This window comes from Lycorma delicatula, chromosome 6, assembly GCF_047948215.1.
Source record: "Lycorma delicatula isolate Av1 chromosome 6, ASM4794821v1, whole genome shotgun sequence".
In the NCBI taxonomy this organism is placed as follows: Eukaryota; Metazoa; Arthropoda; class Insecta; order Hemiptera; family Fulgoridae; genus Lycorma; species Lycorma delicatula.
Genome location: NC_134460.1, coordinates 145,344,357 through 145,364,694, shown reverse-complemented (window position 1 = coordinate 145,364,694; position 20,338 = coordinate 145,344,357). Strand labels below are relative to the sequence as shown.

Below are 20,338 nucleotides of genomic sequence, written 5' to 3'. Positions count from 1 at the left end.
CTAATGATGTAATTACATTTTTTCTCAGCTTTTTTTGAGACGCAGTTCACGGCAAAGTTATTTGGTGATAACCTGTTTAGCAAAGTAAAATCATCTGCACTATGTTTGAGAATACAAGTTAATCGTTCAGTATCTTCCGACGTTAGTTTGGATGAACAAATGAGTTATTTACATACAATCATTCATTCTGAAGCCCGAGTGAGTGTTAAGGTACTGCATTTATATTTGATAAAAACATGATTTTGTTGCGTTTACACTTAACAATAGTTTATATTTATAAAAAAAGAAAAAAAAAAGAATATATATACGTACGTTTATTTATATACACAATGCAGCACTGTAACTCTTCACAACTCTGACGTCCTAAAATATTTTACTTTAAATAGATTTCACTTATGCTCCTTTTTACTTTAAAGAAAATCATTTGGTTATTATTAATAACTAAAATTAACCTGCAAAAAACTTTTAACATAATAAAAAATAAATTCACTGCTGTTGAATACATGGAAAAAAGTTACTGCTGTAACTGATTATACAAAAATGCCTTTAAAAAAAAAAGTAATAATACTGCGGAACGCCTAGTTAGTAAAAATAGACCTATTTGCGAACAACTAATCTATTTTTTTTTTTATAATATCCATCCAGTAATTTTTATCGCTTTCATATTTAAATTATTATCGATAATGCAAATATATATAGTATTTTTTGTTCCTATATTATTAATTTTTATTTTTAATTTGTATCTTTTCTTTGTTTAGGTCTAAATGACTTCGAAACACGGACAACCCACGCCAAAAGGAAGGTTTCGATGTTGGTAAGCTTTAATTTGTTTTTTCTTTGTAAATCTTTATCCATTTAAATTTTTGAAAAAAAATCTTTTATTTTTAAATCAGTTTTTTTATGGTGGTTTTAGAGGAAAGTATAACTACAGAAAATATTTTGTCGATAAAAAAAATTATGTGTGTGTGTGTGTGTGTGTGTGTATTTCATAAAGTATGGAAATCATTAAATAATTTTTCTGTGAGTAAACATAGAACATAGAAAAATGAAAGCTTGGTAATGCTCTTACCTCGACACGATCTATTTTTTCGCTTTGAGTTACCAACACACTCCAAGCACTCGGACGGACGACTCAAAGATTTTAAATGGAAAGGGTAATGATGTGACTGATCACTTGGAAGGTCATTGAAAAACATAAATTTTGATCTAAAAATAATCTTCGGACTACGTCAATCCTAACCAAAATGGCTGCTATTTAATTTATTTCATAACTATTTTCTTAAGTCCTTTTTAAATAACTGCTTCTACAGTGAAATGCTAAAAAAAGTAAAATTTAACCGATGTAAAATAATCTTACCTCAAAACGCTCTATATTTCTTACGTATCACTTGGTAGGGTGTACTGTAGAATTTAAAGTAGCCGTGAAAAAAAATTGAATAGCCGCTATTTTAATTAGGACTGATTCTAATAGTCAAAGATTTTTATGTTAAAAGTTTTGTTTTCCAACGCCGTAGATAACGGTATGTCAATTGTACACTTTCTTTTAAACGTTTTGAGTCGGCCCCTACGCTCCATTGAGGACTTTGATTCCGATGAATTCATATGAGAAATTAGTGGTTTTGAGATAAGAACACTTGATAAATTTCTTTTTTTTTGTTTTTAACTGTAAATAAGTTATTTAAGCGTCGCTATACTTTGTGTTACATTCTGTAACAGTCTGTACATGTTACCTTGTTACAGTCGGCACATATAGTTAAGAGAACCAGACCAAGGAAAGAAAAAGTATGATATACAGACCAAGGATATCATACTTTAGCTGCTTTTCCTTTGACTTTGTCTCCGAAAAGATCGATTTTGACGTGAATTTTTTTAACGCTTAAAATCATGAATCTGAGATCTCAAATTACTTTCCTTTTTTGAAAATTTGTATTCTTTGACAAATTACGAACACTGAAATGGCACCATTAGATTTCAACGCAATTTATAAGAATTAAACGCAGTCTGTGAATTATGTATTTAGTTCGTCTCCGGTAGTTTTCTGGGCGGAAATAATTATATTTTACTTACTTTAATGGAGAGGTTTGATTATTTTTACCCGTGTAAATGTAATCTAAAGAAGTCAGAAGAGCTAAATCTTTTTAATTCTTTTTTTACGATCGTTAAAGGATATGTTTTTTGTTTTATAATGTTTCATTGTTTAAGAAGTCTTTTAAAATATATGTCCGGTTCGTAGTTTGATCTCGTATAAATCAAGTAAAACAGTGTATTATTTTAAGTAATACGTGTATTATTTCGGTTCCAGAAGTTGTTCCTGTTCTGGTGGCCAAAGTTATGTTACGTCCCGTCATTCTTTTGTAAAGTATTTAAAATTAACTTAACAAAATGCGTTTAATCGTATTTTATATTATACATGTTATATAAGACCGTTCCTCCGAACTGTATTTCGGTTTTTAATGGAAGTAGTTTTTTCTTTACGATCGATTCATCACACAAACTCGAAGTTTGTGCGCGGGAAATTTTATATCGTATGAAAAGATGCCGCATTAGGTGGCCGGAATTCGAATCTCCTGGAAACTTTCGGACGAAATATTGAGTCGTTACCGTTCCACTAAGCGGTTCGGCTAATCGGAATATCTCTGTTTATTACTAATATACAAACAATGTTTCATTTACACAACCGTTTATTTTTTTCATTTTTATCTTTTGTAAGTAGTTAGCTTAATTGCATCAATTTTTTTTAAACTTATATCCGTATTTTGAGTTCGTATTATCAGCCTTGCCCTAATTAAATTTATTATTTATTACGGATTTGTTTGAAAATATTTTTTTTCTCCATTCATATTATTTTATTTGTTGATATGAAACTTCTTTAAAATCACACCGAGTCATAAGGGGGGTACCAGAACAGAATTTTGTAGCGTAACGAAAAGGTCTACATCCTCCTGCCTCTTAATAACTCCCTAACTATTAGTCTCAGAGACGTAAATGCGGTGTCATTTTATAACTTACACGGTGAGCTGGCCGATACGACTTTGAGTTTGCGTTACTGACGAGCGGGTTGGCGGGGAGGGGGCACAGCGCAGATCGGCCAAAACTGGCGCTCTCGCTCATATCCATTTAGTGTAGCTCCCGACTTAGACGTGATAGCGCGGTGATTCGTGCGTTTGTGTTAGATTTTGTCGAGGTAGATCGATTTAAGTAATAATAAGTGTATTTTGGACAATATTTAAGTGTAAAAAATTAAAATAAACGTATGAAAAATCAATATGTTAGCCTCAGCTCGCGCAAACGCCAGCCGGAAATATAAATGACGCATATCGTTGGAAAGGAGAGGTTATGGGCCACGCATAGGTATCCCAATCTCCGGTGCCGAGCGGGCGAGACTATTTCGGGAGCGTCGGAAAACCTGGCACGGCGCGCTCAGTGTTGATGATGACGGCGCGAGCACCCGTACCGCTGCTTATTATGCCTTATGTTTTTTAGTTCTCATATCACAAACCGATGTTGAACAAAATTGCTGTCGAATATTAGTCGAAATAAATATCGTGTACCATTTAGTGTCCGTTTTATGATAAAATTAAATTTGGTACGCAGTCAATGTCTCGTTTTTATTTCAATCCGATACACTAAAAGCGACTCGGTGACATACAGACCGACCAGTTTATCTGTAGAGTTGGCCAAATGAAAGAACTAAAATTTTTCACATAGTTTTGTCCTTGCTTCTTTTACAATATATGTAACATTTTTATTAAGCAATTAGCTTATTCAATTTCATATTTTTTTCTTATGTTAATTAAAATTGATCTTATATTTTTTATATGTATATGTAGCTTATATATATAATGCGTGTGTGTTTCATTTTATACATGACTTAACTCTTTCAATCCTTATTAACTATACTACCTTCCTTAGTGTTTTTTTTTCTTACCGATTTATCTTTCTGTTCTTATTAATTTATTTTATCTTATTTCATTATGTTTTCCTTTTGACAGATAAAAAAACAATTTTACTTGACTTTTTCTTAAATTATATACCTAACTATCTAACTGAAGCTTGTACGTGGGAATATTGATGGAAATTTTATGTCGTATGAAAATATATATCTCGTTTGGTGACCGGAATTCGAATCCCCCCCGGAAACTTTCGGATGAAATATCTGTACCTTTATTAACCGGTTTGGCGTAAAAAAATTGTTTTAAAACTTTATTTTCTTTAATTAAACTGCAAAAAAGCCTTTTTATCGGAAAATGTATTTTTAGAAAGTAATTGAATCGCGTGAAAAAAAATTTACAGTTTTGCCAAGAGAAAATCCATCGTGCTTTTAAAAAAAAAAATTACATTTTTTAACTCTTGTGACTTTTTGTATAGATTTAAATTTGAAATTTCAAACAAAACCTGATCTTACCGATTTTTAATCCGTGTTTTAATCCAAGTTTTAGAACTATCATGATTAATTAAAAAAAAAAATTACTTTTTTATTAAATAAAATAATTGTAATTATTGTAAGCGACTTAGAATAATATTGTAAATGACACCGCCATTGATAAAAATACAAGCCAGGAGATTTAGGGAACAGTAGTAAAGTGGTTTCTCATTGCCTTTTTCACCGAGCTAAATATACGGTTGTAAATATCAAGCATGTTATGTATAAAATATACACGCAAACTGACACGCAGTTTAACTGAACAGGACAAATTTGAATTCTTATCAAAAGAAAAGTAATAAAAAAATATATCCATTCCAGAATGATTCGTTTAACCAGTAAAATGTTACAAAAATTATTACAAATTCAATCTTGGGTTAAAATACTCTTAAAAAACACATTCAAATAACGTAAATTTGTTAAAAAAATAAATTAAAAAAAAAATTAAATCCTTTCTCCACTTTATATTAATAAACACTAACCAAGTATTTGCATTTAAATAACACTTCGATTTGTGAAGCGTAATAAAACAAAATTTGAAATCGATAAGTTTAAGCAATAAAAGGCGATTCAAATTTATAGAACTACTGTTTTACGAGGTTGTTAACCCCGAATACTGTACCTGTTTTACAATGTTTTAGAGGAAATAAAATTTAAAGCGATTTCAATTAGATAAGTCGGAACGTGTTTTAACATTTTAAATTCAATTCATCTTTTTTAAGGATAAGAGGTATATAGTACCACACTAACCCTTTGTTTTGATAGAAATATTGTTCCTGTTAAAAAAAAAAAATATTAGGTTGATAGGCAGGGGAACAAGAAGCGAATAGAAGTTTCTAAAAAAAATTTTTAGGGGTGAGTTTTCAAGATTTTTTCTTTTCAATCGATTTAAAATTTTATGATATTCAATGGTATTTACAATTATTAATTTTTTGATAAGCTAAAAAAGTTAACACAAACAAAATTTTTAACAAAAAAAAAATTGTACAAGAAGACTGATTTTTCGATTCCGAAAGCCTCACTATTTCGCAATTAAAAACGCACTGATTTTTCAGAATACAACGCACCATATAGTGCGTTGTACGATTAACGAGTTGACGATATACCCAAGCATCAAATTTCAACTCGCCCTACACTGTGACTCGCTGCATAACGTATGTAAAATACACCATTCTACAGTCAACACAACTCAAATTGGGTTGTATTGTTTGTTGTCGACCTTAAATCGGCTTAACTCAAAAACGACTCGACTCGACTCAAAAGTTCTTGCCCAAATCAACTCAAAATCACTCAAAAATAATTATTGTGGTAAACATTTTTTTTTTGTCAAAATAATTTTTTATCTCGATTTTTTTGTACTAAATCAAGGGAATATAATTATATTTGCCTTGAATGAAAGAAATATAACATCAAATAACAAAAAATACATTTTATTTTTTGATTACTATAAAAGAATATAAATCGTACATTTGGAAATGTCATAACAATTGTTAACATATACATACATCATGAATACATGAACATAGTAAACAAAAAAAAAAAAAAACAAAAAAAAGTAACAAATTGATTAAAGTACTGGAAAAATTTTAAATATTTTCTAACATTACGTCATACAGATCTTTCCTGTACCGATTACGCCAAAATTTTCACATAAATAAGAATCTATCACAGTTGTAGCGCTACAATTTTCTTTCTCGTTGCGTCGCTTAGTAAATGCCCATAAATTTTCAATATTTTGTGTGAGCACCACTCTCTGGATCTACAAAATTTTCACTGTATAATGTTGGAAATCGTAACCTTCTAATAAAGGAATACCATCATAGGCTTTCCACTTATCGGACATTATTGCTGAACCTTTCTCGATGCAGTATATTATGATGTTAAGCGACGTTTCTTTTTTACTATCTGGCACCGCATACGTAAAACACTCACGTGTTTCACGACAGATTCCTCCAAAAAAACAATGATTTGGCGACACACGACGACCTGTGTTATATTTTTATTTCGAAAAAATAGATTCGTCTATTTGTACTGTCATTCCTGGTCAACCAATTATTTAAATTCAATGTCATTAGATGTTTGTTTTTTTCACACTTTCTAATCCTATGTAATATAATTTTATCTTGTAGGAATATTACGGCGCTTTCTTTGTTACTAATTTCTTGAGCGATTGAAAATGTGTACGGTGATGTGGTCAATTAACTGCTGAACGTATTACTTACTCGCATCATATAGAATTCACTGTGAATTATTTTACGTTTCTGTGATTCTAGCAATACGACTAGGTGAAACACATGTGCTTTCATAATGTTAGGAATTCACTTATGAGAGTAAAATAAATTCACTAATGAGTTACGAGAGTAAAATTATAATTTTGTATTTATGAACCGTATATTTTGTATGTATTATAATTTATATGTAATATTATATAACCGTATATAACAATAGGGGGTGACGGAAATAAACTTTTTTCTCAAAAGTTGAAAAAAACCTTTTTACCTTTTTTCTCGCCTAAAAATTGTATTTTTCAAAATAATAATTATTTTTGAGTTGATTTGGGCAAGAATTTTTGGGCGGCATAAAACGAAAAAGTACCCTGATACACTACTATTGGGTATCTAAATTTCACGAAATTGATCTGGTAGTTTTGGAGATTATCGAAACCTCTTTTCGTTTCGAGGTATCGAAACGAAAGTTCATTCTCACCCCCCGATCCCACTATGCGACCGAAAGTAATACCGTACGTTTCTTCGATAATTTTTTTCGACCTTTAATTGAGCGTAACTCAAGAACGATTCAACTAATCTTCATAAAATTATCACATGTAAAAATTCACATACACTACTACAGCATGTCTAAATTTCAATGAATGTAGTTCTGAAGATTTTCGAGCTGTAAACTTTATACTTAGAAAAATAGAGTTTAGTGAACGGTATTTTTGTACTCCTTATAACTTAAAATGTAAAGAAAATTCAATTTTACCCTCTAATCCCACCATGCACCGAAAGTAAGACTGGTCGGTAAAAAAAAATGTATATGTTGAATCCCCATAATACGAAATTATTATTATTATCTCTTTAATTGTTGGTCATGCCGTTCTTATGTCATAATTAATTATTATTATTGTTATGTATTTAAATGCATCTTGAATGTATGTTATATATTTAGATGCGTTCAAGAAAGATTTACCCCGTTTTTCGTGTGATAAAATAAGAAAGAAACATGTTCTATTTTTGAAATGAATTTATTCGTAAAAATATGAAACTTATCGTTCTATAATTTTCACCCTACGGTTTAATAATTTAATTTATTAATGGAGTTTTTACAAAAAAACTTTTCTTTTACCCCGGAAAATTTTTATACTTTTTTCAGATCCCTTTCGTTGCTCAATTACAGTTATTCAAATTCAGGAACAAATGGAAATCTTTCGGCGAGAGGTTTGGCTAATATTGTGGTTGGACAATTTCTATCATCTCTCGTCCATATTTTCACGAGTCCTCATTTGCCTTTTTGAGGGCGGGCGTTACCTTGAAGAATCAAGGTCGAATTCGTCTCGGTCGCATCTCTGAAATCTTAATCGAAAGCGGTCTAGATCGGGTATATAATCAATGCTGTCGTCGCTTGAAGAAAACGTTTGAAACTCGTTTCTAGTTGTTCGTTCTTTTCCTGTATTTTCCCTGACCGTAGTACAAATTTTTCGATCGGCATTTTAGAATCAAGTTTGAAATCTTACAGTGAAAACTTATACAATAAATATTTACTTTAGGCTAGCCGTATTGAGGATTTAAGAAAATACTTTGATGTGTATCGTTTAAAGTGTAACGGTTCAGTGACCCGGAAGGTGTGTCTTATAGTGAAATCAATCGTTAAAATCCCTAAAATTGACACTAATAAAAATCAGTAAAAGTTTTTGCGGTCATCCGATATTAAAAAAACGATTGCCCGAGTCTGTGGTGGGGTTGATTGTCATAATGTAAAATTATATGACATTTTTAATGTTTTTAAGATAAAATGCAATCGATATCTTTTTTAAAAATGAACGTTCAATACGATATAAATCAAATATTAGGGGATAAATATTGAAAAAGGAGTTCGTCAAGGCTTCCTTTCTCAATAAATAATTAGTTAAATATTTGAGTTTAAGAATAATAAATTTATATTGTTTTTCTTGTAGTGAATAATCTATATCAATTTAAATATAAAAAAATTTATCATTTGAAAATGTTAACACTGTGCAAATTGTCTAGGGACTGGAAACCCGATTATAGTTTTTCATGTTATTTTTTTATTCTAATGACCGCATGATTATTTTGATAAGATGTTATAAAGTATTAAGGATGATTCAAAGATTTTAACGAGCAGCTCATCTAATCCGTCCCTAATAAATAGAGTTTAAGAGGTTCCGTGTAAAAGTATAGTATGAGTTTAATTATGTAGTATGATGAACGGCGGCGCTTGGATTCAATATAGAGTCGAGGCGTTGTGTTAATTACTTTGTTACTCTAGAGTAAGACTTACATTAATTTATTGTTTTATACTATATTTTCCACTCTTTATTATGACTGTTGCGCATGTAAAAACACTCGGAATTGCAGTGCCGCTAGGTTTTCTGCGAGAGTAATTTTTATTATATTACCAGTACCTGTTATCGGTGGTGTGAAGGTGTTGGCTGTTTTATTTCGTCTTTATTTCAGCGGTTTTGGCGTAGCGATTCGCGACGATTTATTTCATAGAGAAGACACAGTCGTCTTACTGCGGTGTGGTTTTCACACCGCTTGATCACGTTCCTTACTTTAAGAACGAACAACTGTATCTTTTTCAGTAGTATCTTTTCTCATTAAATCCGTTTGGTTATTTTAGAATTTTACTGGCATTTTATTTTTTTTATGTAGTTCTGATGATTAATTTCTAAATTAAATCGTACTTATCATTTTCTAATGTCGAAGTACGGTTTCTTTATTTTTTGTGTAACTTACTTTCAAGTAAACGTTTATTATAATAATTCTTATTTAACGAAAAAAAACCTATAATTGAAACATCTGTTTTCTTAATTTGATTCGAAGAATTAAACTTTTTAATCTCAGTCGACGTTTGTACGAGTAGTAAATTAAATACAAAAAAAATTGTTATTATGATTTTTATTTGAATTGTTATCGTTATTATTTTTATTAAATGGTTGTTGAACTTCCTTCATAAAGAAAACATCTTTGAGGGTATCGCCTTTACTTTAAAATTGATTATTATGTAATAAGGGACTTTGTCGCAACTGTTACTTCTGTTATTAACGTTATAATATCGAGTAAAATTTTATTTCTTCTAAGTAACGGTTGTTTTTTGAAGTGTGACCGTAACGTACAGAAAACGTTAATATAAATCTATTGGATTTTAATTAATTTTTTATTTAGTTAAACAGCTTTATTCTGTTTTAATAAGTGATTATCAGCGGTTATTGTTTGTCTTCTCCAATCTAGGATTTAAGACGGTTGAATTAAAAAAATCTGATGTGGACACCACATAACTTCCTTGTACGCATTTTGTTTTTTTACTTCCGGGACCACCGTCAAGTATTGCTTCAGAGGATGAGATGAATGATTTGTAGCGTGTGCGAATATGCCATGCCTGACCGGGATTCGAACCCTAGACCTCCGGATGAAAGGCCGAGTCGCTACCACTCGCGCCACAGAAGTCGGCTTCCTTGTACCCCTATTAAATAACATATACACTTTTTTTTTAATGTAAAGCACATAAAATTTTACGAGTGTTTCATTATTAACTTCTGATATTTTTTCTTTTTTTTAATTGTTATTTAATTATTATTTATTGTAAAAACTTTTTTACAATCACATGTTAATAATTATTAAATCAATATATTTAAATTTAAAAAAAACAAATTTAAAAAAGGAGATGAAGTTGGATTTGGAACCGATGTGCCTTCCTCTTGAAAGATCCAAATATTTCCTTAATTAAAATTTAATTTGGCTTTAACTTTGGAACCAATTAAAATAAATACCACTTATGATATATTATTGAAAAGCTCTCAATGACGGCTTATTACTGCAGTTAAGAAAAAGTCCAAATCCAATTTTTTGTTTTTTGATTTTGGGCTTTTTTGGACACTTTTGGTCCAGTCGATTGCAATTAAAAGGGAAGGTGCACAACTAGATGTTACAACAGTGCTAAATCCAAAATTTCAACCTCCTATGGCTAATCGTTTTTGAGTTATGCGAGATACATATGTACGTACAGACGTCACACCGAAACTAGTCAAAATGGATTCAGGGATGGTCAAAATTTGTATTTCCGTTGAAATCTGAAAACCGAAATTTTTCGCGATCACAATACTTTCTTTACTTCGTACAAGGAAGTAAAAATAATAATAATAAATCATATGTATATGAATGAATCATATGTAATATGTATGTAATACATATGAATATGTATTTAATCGCCTTTTTATATTTATATCGTATGCAACTCGCAGCTTTCACTGTTTTAGGACAATTAAGTCGTTTCACTTAAAAAATTCGCCGTATCCCTTTCACCCAAACCCTGGAAAATGAGTTGAAATTGGCGTAAAATTAGAAAATGAGACATCGCATACTTTAAATACAATTAAAATCTAGATTAAACACAAATAAAAATCTAGAAATCAAGGTTGCAATTAATCTGCTACAGAAAAAGAAAAAAAGGTACCTCTTCGAATGTCAAGTTGATATATGTTCAGTAAAATATATTTTGGTCCGTTTTGTATCTGAAGTAATTTTTTTTTAAATTCTTTAAAAAAAAATTCTTGCCCAATTTTGGCGAATAACTTTTCGTTATTTTATTTTGTTTACTTCTTTGCGTAAAAAAATATAAGTTAAATGACAAAAATAAAAGAAGTATAATTTAAAAAAAAATTAATATTAAAATATATTTTCTGTTTATGAGAAAATTAAATTATTATAACCGTAATTTAATGAAACTGTTAAAAATAACTAGTAGACAGTACACACACGTCAAAACTCGCTCACTACTGTAATTTATTTCATAAGCGCGTATTAAAAATACACTAATACAAAGTTAATATAACCTTAAATTGAGGTTTTTTGTTTGTCGTAGACTTTAAATTGAGCATAACTGAAGAACGACTCGAGCAATCTTCATCAAAGTTTTACTTGCACAGCTTCAGATACACTATTACAATAAAGTTGTAGTTTAAATAAAAGTTTCATATAAGTTTCAATAAAATTGATCTAGTAATTTTGGAAACTTTCGTGCCACACATTTTACACTTAACGCCTATGTATATATATAAGAAATTATATTTTAAGTGAATGGTATTTTCGTACTCCTCATAGATCAAAACGTAAAGAAAATTCAATTTCATCCCCTTACCACCCCCCCCCCCCAGACACCCCGTGCGATCGAGACTAATATCGTACTTGTCTTCGAAGAGTAATTACAATACTATGCAGAAAGGCGTAAATGATTTACAGAAAGATCATGTATGTATAACCTGTACTTAAAAATATTCGTTACGACAAAGTTCCTCTTTGTAAAGTATCTTGCGAAACATTAAATGAAAAAAAAATAAAAAAATAGTTTAACTACTTTACCTACTTAAACAAGGTCTTATTTTGGGGTGTTTTAATTTATTTGAAAAATCTTATAGGAGTTACGGGAAGTTACTTTATAATAAATATTTCAGATTTACCCTAGTGCCTAGTGCAGTTTAACGCTCTATAACTTTATTATATTTATTGTCAATTGAAAACTACATATACAATTTCATTCAACATATTTATCCTTGACACAGCTAGCGAAAGAAACTTGAGCGCTAGCCGCTAGTTCATATCATTATAACAGAATGATTAATAAAAGAACTAATTAAAAATACAATAAATATAAATATATGATTTTTGTAAATGGTACATTTACAAAAAATTTTTTCAAGTTGAAAAAATTAGATAAATAAAATAGACTAAAAGAAAAACATAGAACCAGTATGTAAAATTATTTAAATTTACATCGAAATAAAATACAATAAATTCATAATTTAAAAAATGGGAAAAAAATTCATAATGGAGAAATAAAAAATAAAAATACAAGATAACATATGATAAGACAACAAGAAATACTAAGATAAGACAACATTGATAAATAACATTATTGATAGATAACTTAATGTTTTAGTATATTTACGAACAAGTCTTTATACATAATTAAAATATTTCTTTTAATTCTTTGTTACGATGATCATTTTCAAATATGTCTATCGTTTTAATATTAAACTGTTATTTGACTGTAAAGATAAGAAATTTTATCTGTTTATTTTAGCCACTCTTCTTACCTTGTACTCTATTTCGGTTGACGACGAGATAGAGAAAGGGTTGTGAAGAAAAACAGATTTCTCTTAAAAATGGTGGCTCGGAGAAGAATACAGTCCCTTCAGAAAGTTTCATAGCAGAACGGCTGTACTCAGCGACTGTATTCTTTTCTAACGATCGGCAAAGTTACTGCCCGTTTTAATGAAATTTTTTCTGTCTTTCGAAAAATCCATTTTCCATCCTTTGTTAATGAAATTATAAAATTATGTACTTATAAGTAGTAATTTTTATAAAATGTACGGTACAGTGTAAAAATAAAGTTTATATCTTTACCGCGAGCGTAATTAGTAAATTATTGTTTTAATGGGTCCAATATTAACCGTTTGTAAAATCTTACCGCGATAATCTTTTTTGTTGTTTATTAATGAAGTTACAAAATGATTAATCGAGAATGAATTTGATTCCCTTAAATTCGTACAGAATATGCTCAAGTAAATTAAAACATAATATCGGAGAATAAAATTAAATATGACTCCGCGTCAGATATAAAAGTCAGTTTTTGGATCTTCGTTATGCTTCACCGTATTTGTGAGGAAATGATCTGCAATGCGATGCGTTTAACTAAACCCTAATGTCATTTGTAGTAATTGTACTTAATATGCAGTAAGTAACAAACATTACCTTGATAATGGAGGTCAAGGCGGCTATATCTAGAAGTATTTGAGTGAAAAGATCACTACCAGTATTGCGCTTTCGCCACATAAACTCGGCCAAATAGCTGTCCAACAGCGCTCAGTTTGTCCCACATTCTATCTTTATTTCTACGCTTTGAAAGTCTACATGTGCTTTCAATCGTCTGGTTATGCGCCCGTGTTTGTAGGTGTATGAAACTATACGTGTAATTTACAGTTTTACGATTAAACATTTTCCGGTAAATTTTGAATGCCCGTATAAACGCGCCATTCATCCGAAATTATGATTGTACGGTGCGGGCGGGAAGTTCTTTTACACTGTAATAAATCCAGCTTAATCGGGCTCTACTGCTGCCAATTCTCACCGCTGATATCGCTCTCAGCTGCTGGAAAAGGTGAGGAGGATAAGCCGCGTCGGGGATCGTCTGTGTATTCATTCTTGGTGGGATGACCTTAGTGCGGAACGATGGCGGGTACGAGAGCGTTCACCGTCGAGAACATTGACTTCGTGCGTTTTGGGAAAGAGTATTTGTTAGTTTGCGTGCGAGTCCACAAACGTCCGCACACCGGTAAAACATTGAAGAACATTACGAGTGACTTCTTCGTGCGTTTTGGGAAATCGTCACCGTCACGGCAAACGTTACCGACACGGGAGAAGTAGGCTTACGATGCGGGGAACAGTTCTTGATGCGCCACGCAGCGGGAAGCCGAACACTCGAGCTAAGACGTGAGCGGGCTGCTGTGGAGGCATCGATTCAACGATCACCGATGAAATCAACGCGTAAACGTTCTGCAGAGTTAGGCGTTTGAAGTTGTAAATTGCGAGATCATATGCGGAAGAACTTGAAGGTTAAATGTTTTCGTTCAGCCAGAGGTAACGAGTCGAGTGACGATGACCTTGATCGACGTTTTTATGCCGTGAGTTATCGGTCGAACGCTTTCCGAGAGCAAAAGATAAAAAGAACGTCTGTTCTCAGATGAGTGTTCGATTTATCGAAGCTCTCGCAACGGAAATGTGTTTTTCTGAGCTAAAGCCGATCCTCACTATTTTGATGAAATCCGAACACCGTCCTCCTCGTGGTATGATTTGGGCCGGGAGGACCGCTGAACATCTTGCTCCTTATTTTTTGGAGGGCGCAGTTATTCGACACAATTACCTGAGAACGATCGACTAGTGGTTACTTCCAGAATTAACGGCAAAAGGGATCGCTAATATCATTACGTTTTTTTAGCGCGATGGTGCTCCAGCGCATTTTGCTTTGAATGTCCGTAGACGCCTAGATGAAATTTTTCCGAATCGCTGGCTCGGATGCGGGTTAGAAGAGTTACCGGCTCCATCGCCTTGGCCGACAAGAAGCTTTGACCTCATCGCACCTCGCATTGCATTCTGGGTTTTTGTAAAAGAAGAGATCCGAAAACGCAGATACGTCAATAACGAGCAGTTCCAAGACGCTATTCGGTCGGCATTTCAAATGATCAATACTAATGATATGCTGTTACGGACGAACAACCGGAGATGGAGGCGCATATATGTGCTTTAAACATGGCGGAACCCACTCAGACGTTTCAGATCGGTAGAAGGTAATCCTAATAATAACATATCCTTATTATTTCATAACTAGTGTTTTCCACTAAAATACTCCTTACTAAAATATACCCCCTTTGTTAAGGTTTCGACCGTTAACCCTTGACTTGCTATTAAATTCAGACTTTTTGCGACACTACGGGCACAAACTTCGCTTACGTTATTCGGCCGGTCGGCCCTAGTACTGCGATTTATTTCTATCTCAGGACAATAGTTTTCAGTTGACGATCCCTTAGCACAACGATAAAAAAATAAGAGAATTTTTCGGAACGCGGGTGTAGTACCTGTTAAGAACGTGTCGTGCATTAACTGTTTACATTGTGTGCAGTCGTTTTTTTTTTTTAAATCCACCGATCTCGTACCCCCGCCCTAAGTCATATCGTGAACGCGATCACACCTTCTCGGATTACTTAAAATACCGTGTTTTTGAATAAAATTTATCGTCGTCTTCTTCTTCTTGAACGCGTTCGATTAAACGAATGAAATTCATAAGTACCACAGTGTAGAACAAACAACACTAAAAACGGATAAGCCTACAATACGCAGTCTGGAAGCAAAACGTAACTGCAGTTTTATTATTATAACGCGAAACGATAACGGGAAACGATGTATTAGCCGAGATACAAACGACTCGTTGTTAATCGCCACGGCTGTTAAAATGATGATATAACGGAGAAGATCCCAATTTTTTTCATTGAATGTTTCCTAAGATATAATTCTTTGAAGAGTAGATTATGTTTTAATCGCAAATATAATGTAATTTATATTAAGTGTTAAATTGCGACATTTTATTTTAAAAGTACTTAACAGTGAAACTGTAAAAAAAATAAATAAAAATTATCAAATTCTGCTACTATTAAACGATCTGTTTTTCGGTATGAGAATATTACTTGGGATGTACTGTAGGCCTCTTTTGAAACCGGGTGTGTGGAAAACATTAAACGGTCGCTAGCTTGGTTTGACTTGTCGTAGCCTGAAGTGTTTTCGTCTGCTATTCTTTGTCGATTCGACTCTATCCGTTCAAATTTCCTCTGTCCAGCACGAGGGTGTGGTGACGGTCTCGTATCGAGATATTATCGATCGTTTTAAGGTAATATAGTTTGTTGAGTTTAATTTTTTTTACGTTTATCGGTGTTATTATTATTTTTTCTTGTACTTTATAAACACGTATATACTAGTAACACTAGTGTAATAGTTTGACAGAACAAAGTTTGAAGAATAAAATCGCACCACGATTTTCCGTTATTATAAATTGAGGTATTAACCGTCGTACTGAATGACAAAGATATTTGTGCTAAGGCCGTGTTATAACTTATGTGAACAAATTATTTTATTTAGGTACGGTAACTTATTTGTTGATCACATACATATATATATACACACGAGTATATATATTATTCTTTTGATAGATGATTTTAATTCAACTATTAATCGAATGCTATTGTGTAGATTTTTATGACGGAGGTTTCACGTGAGTTTTTCTTACTCAAGGTTGTTAAAATGGTGCAGTAGTTCCGTGAAGTAGGTAACCTTCCTTTACCTTTGTCGTGATCTGTATAACGCGTTTTTATTATTATTATTATTAAGTTTGAATGTAATTTAATATCCTTTTTTAAGAATTAAATGTTATCATCATCGGTTTATGTATTTCACTTAAAAAAGTTTTTAATGACGTTTTGTCTCTTTAGTTTAAGCTTTTTGTCGAACTTAAGCGTCTCTTACCGTTCTGTTCCGATCTCATATAGTAATTACCGGTTTCCTATACTTTTACGTGCGTTTCTCTTTAAGGTTTATATCCTTTATACTTCTTTGTGTACGACCGAATTCTCAAATCCTGTGCTCCATAACGTAACATATGCTTTCCCACATTTTCCTAACCGAGAAGTCGGCTATTAAGAGTTTGGTGATCGATAGACTACTGAGGAGGAAACTTGAGCAGAACAAGTATGTAAGCGAATAAAAAAAAAATTACTAAAAAAGTAAAGTAATTTTTACATGGTAGTAGTTTTTTTTTTTTTTATTATGTCCCACCATCTCCTTGATCGATTCTAACCGAAATAAAATTGCATCGACGATCATATTCTGAAGCTATCGTACAGAAGTATTTCATAAAAATTGGTCTATCTAGTCTGAAAATATCGAGCAAACCGATAACTGTAGAAGAAAGTAAAAAAAAAAACTTAAGTTTGTAACCCGCAAATGTACGTGAAATTCCTCAAATACAGGAATGAAGTGACATGCAATGTAGTAGAACCGTTACAAAAATGTGATTTTGAGTTCAGAAATGACAAAAAAGGAGGGTGAAAAACGTTTTCCGCTCCCATCCCTGAGTAAGACCTAACACTATCAGAAAATATCTTTAATTAAAAATGTGAAGCGTTAAATTCTGTGAAAAAAATTATCTACAGTTTGGGTAAAATAGCGGGGTACGGGATTCACGAGTTTTACATCTCTTTGCCGCCTCGATCGATCGTGATTTAAAATTAAATGTTTCAATACTTCCACCTCGTATTCAGAAATCATAGTGCTAAATTTCTTCCGAATCGTTCCATCCGGCCTGAAGACAACGAACAAAAAAGTAGGTCAACATACAAACGTAATACATCTTTCCAGAATTTTTAAGTGCTAACATTTTTTTTTTGTTTGGGAATATGTTTTAGAAAAGGAATATGTTTTAACGTCAAAACCTGCAAAAACTAACCCTGACGTGCAAAATTTGAACCCGAAAACTTACTTTACCTTATATAATATACTGTATACATACAGTGTAATAATAATAATATATAGCCAGTAAAGTATACCCACCGGGTTGGTCTAGTGGTTAACGCGTCTTCCCAAATCAGCTGATTTGGAAGTCGAGAGTTACAGCGTTCAAGTCCTAGTTAAGCCAGATATTTTTACGTGGATTTGAATACTAGATCGTGGATACCGGTGTTCTTTGGTGGTTGGGTTTCAATTAACCACACATCTCAGGAATGGTCGAACTGAGAATGTACAAGACTACACTTCATTTACACTCATACATATCATCCTCATTCATCCTCTGAAGAATTATCTAAACGGTAGTTGCCGGAGGGTAAACAGGAAAAAGAAAGAAAAGCCAGTAAAGTAAAAATTGATTTTGTATTTTTAACGACAAATTAGCTCTATAGCAGCCGATAGGCATAGGCGATAAGTACTAATTATTTACCCGACCTATTACGTTAATTCTAGTTGTTATAATCGCTAATTTGTTGACCGTGTTAATGCGTGTGTTCGTTCAAGTATTATTTCTTGGTTTTCCGGTTTTTACTTTCCCGTCTATATAGCAGCTACTCCTATTCCTATGTAGAAGGAAAATGTACGGTGATCGGACAATTGGGCATATGCGGTTTTCACCGAATCTTTGCTAATTGACCCCTAAGACCCCAGAAAACCGAAAAATGGCTTCGAAATTTCTGCGAAAAAATGTGCGTACTTATGTTGGCGTGTAAATCGCCTTATATCCCTAGAACTACTTCACCGATTGTTATCAAACTTGGCTATATTTCTATAGTGGGCACTGATGCTATTACATTTTTAATTCAAAAGATCAGGGAGTGGGAGTACTGGGGAGAAAAACGAAACGTCTCCAGATTTTGCATAATTAAGGTTATACATTTTTTAACGACTTTTAAAAAAGAGATTTTTTGCTAAATTTCAATAAAACGGTTTTAATTTTGAAGAGTTTAGAAGGCAGTACAAGGGGAATATTTGTAGCAGTTTTATATTTTTGAGAACGATTATGAAAAAAAAATCTTTTGTGTAAAAATATTTTTGTTAAATTGCACCCCCACTCCAAATAATAGTAATAATTTTGCAACTTTGTAGAAGGCAGTACAGTGGGTCTTTTTCTCGTTGTAGTTTTTTTCTATTAGTATCTCGTTGGATCCACAAATTTGTTCCCCATCAAAGTGGGGTCTTAACCTAGTCTCTCCGTTACACACCCCGCATCCCACTTAGCGGCCGGACTACTACTATAGTCGTCAGCTATGTTGTGACGTCGACGGTAGAATTAAATAAATAAGTAATACTCGTATTTAAAATGTAAAAATTTATTAAAGTGGCCGTTAATACCGCCACACCCGCACATCGGTTACACACCGGTACATCGGATGCAGTATGTTGAAGTCATCCTACGATTATGCAATTATATCACGATTGTGCACTGTGACGATTCCGGACACTATAAAGGTAACGTTTCTCGCTTTCGGTTTCAGAATACGTTTGTACGAGACCAAATCGTATAAATATGCAGAATAAAATTCTTATTTAAAAATATATATTACTCTAATTCAGACTAAAAGAAAATAATGTAAACTTAAAAAAGGAACATGTAAGACCGCTAAGGAACACTGATTACGAACGTTTAACTGTCAGAAACTGCTACTATTGTTGTAGTTCTTCGGTTACTTTGATGTGTTAAATATAACTTGTAATATTCTGTGGAAATTTTCCATTTAAATCTTTCAGAGTCTGGTTTATTCATTAAATTTACGAGTAATAAATTTTATTAAAAATATAATAAAGAAAAAAGTAAAAAAAAAAAATTAATGGAGAATGAATAAATTAATAATTTATCAAATTTTTATATCGAAAAAGTTTTTGTTTTACTTTTATATGAATAAGAAAAAATCTTAGATTGCTGGAACAATATTATTTGCTCCGCTCTCTTTCTCTTCTTCACACTCCCTCCTTCTCTCTCTCTAGCTCCTTCTCTGTTGGCGCGCGCGTGTTTGTGTGTGTTTATATACATTATTTAGTCTTTACTTGTGTTTTTTTCTTTTTATCGAATTGTTTTTTGATGAATATAGCCGAGTTCCGATAAATTTCTTTGTTTACCTTCTTTATGTTTTCTCTCTGACTATGGCATTGTCCCAGAATAAATAAACGCTACCTTAGCTGAAACTGAATCGCTTTACTTTGACGCCTGTGTTTAATGAAATATCAATTTCTGATTTTTCCTTTCATCTTTATATAATATACGCCGCTGCATGTTTAGCGTTATTTTTAAGTTAGGTGCTTAAATATCTAATCGACTGTTTTATTTAGTATAGTTTATGCGTATAGGTTTTTAAATTTTATTTAAAATGAAGAATGCATTTTTAATGATTTTATTTTTTAAATTATTTTGTTTTAGAACATATTTTTTTAAAACGTGTGCTTTATATTCAGTCGTATAGTTTTTTGTAACCGTTTTGTTCGTATACATCTGTAAAAAAAATTCTTGTTTTCATTTATAAATTATTACAGGTTATTTGAAACTTTTTTTTTAGAATTTTTTTCTTCCGTAATTTTGAGCGTAATATTT

General features: G+C 32.1%; 1 protein-coding gene across 4 annotated transcripts in view; it reads left to right on the top strand.

Annotated features, from left to right (window-relative positions):
- Positions 1–20,338, top strand: part of LOC142326338 (putative E3 ubiquitin-protein ligase RNF144A) — a 416,013-nt gene that overhangs the window by 349,654 nt on the left and 46,021 nt on the right. For all 4 annotated transcript variants that reach the window (XM_075368754.1, XM_075368752.1, XM_075368755.1 and 1 more), the window contains one exon: positions 759–814. The gene's annotated coding sequence lies outside the window, so the exon portion shown is untranslated. The remainder of the gene's footprint in view (positions 1–758; positions 815–20,338) is intronic.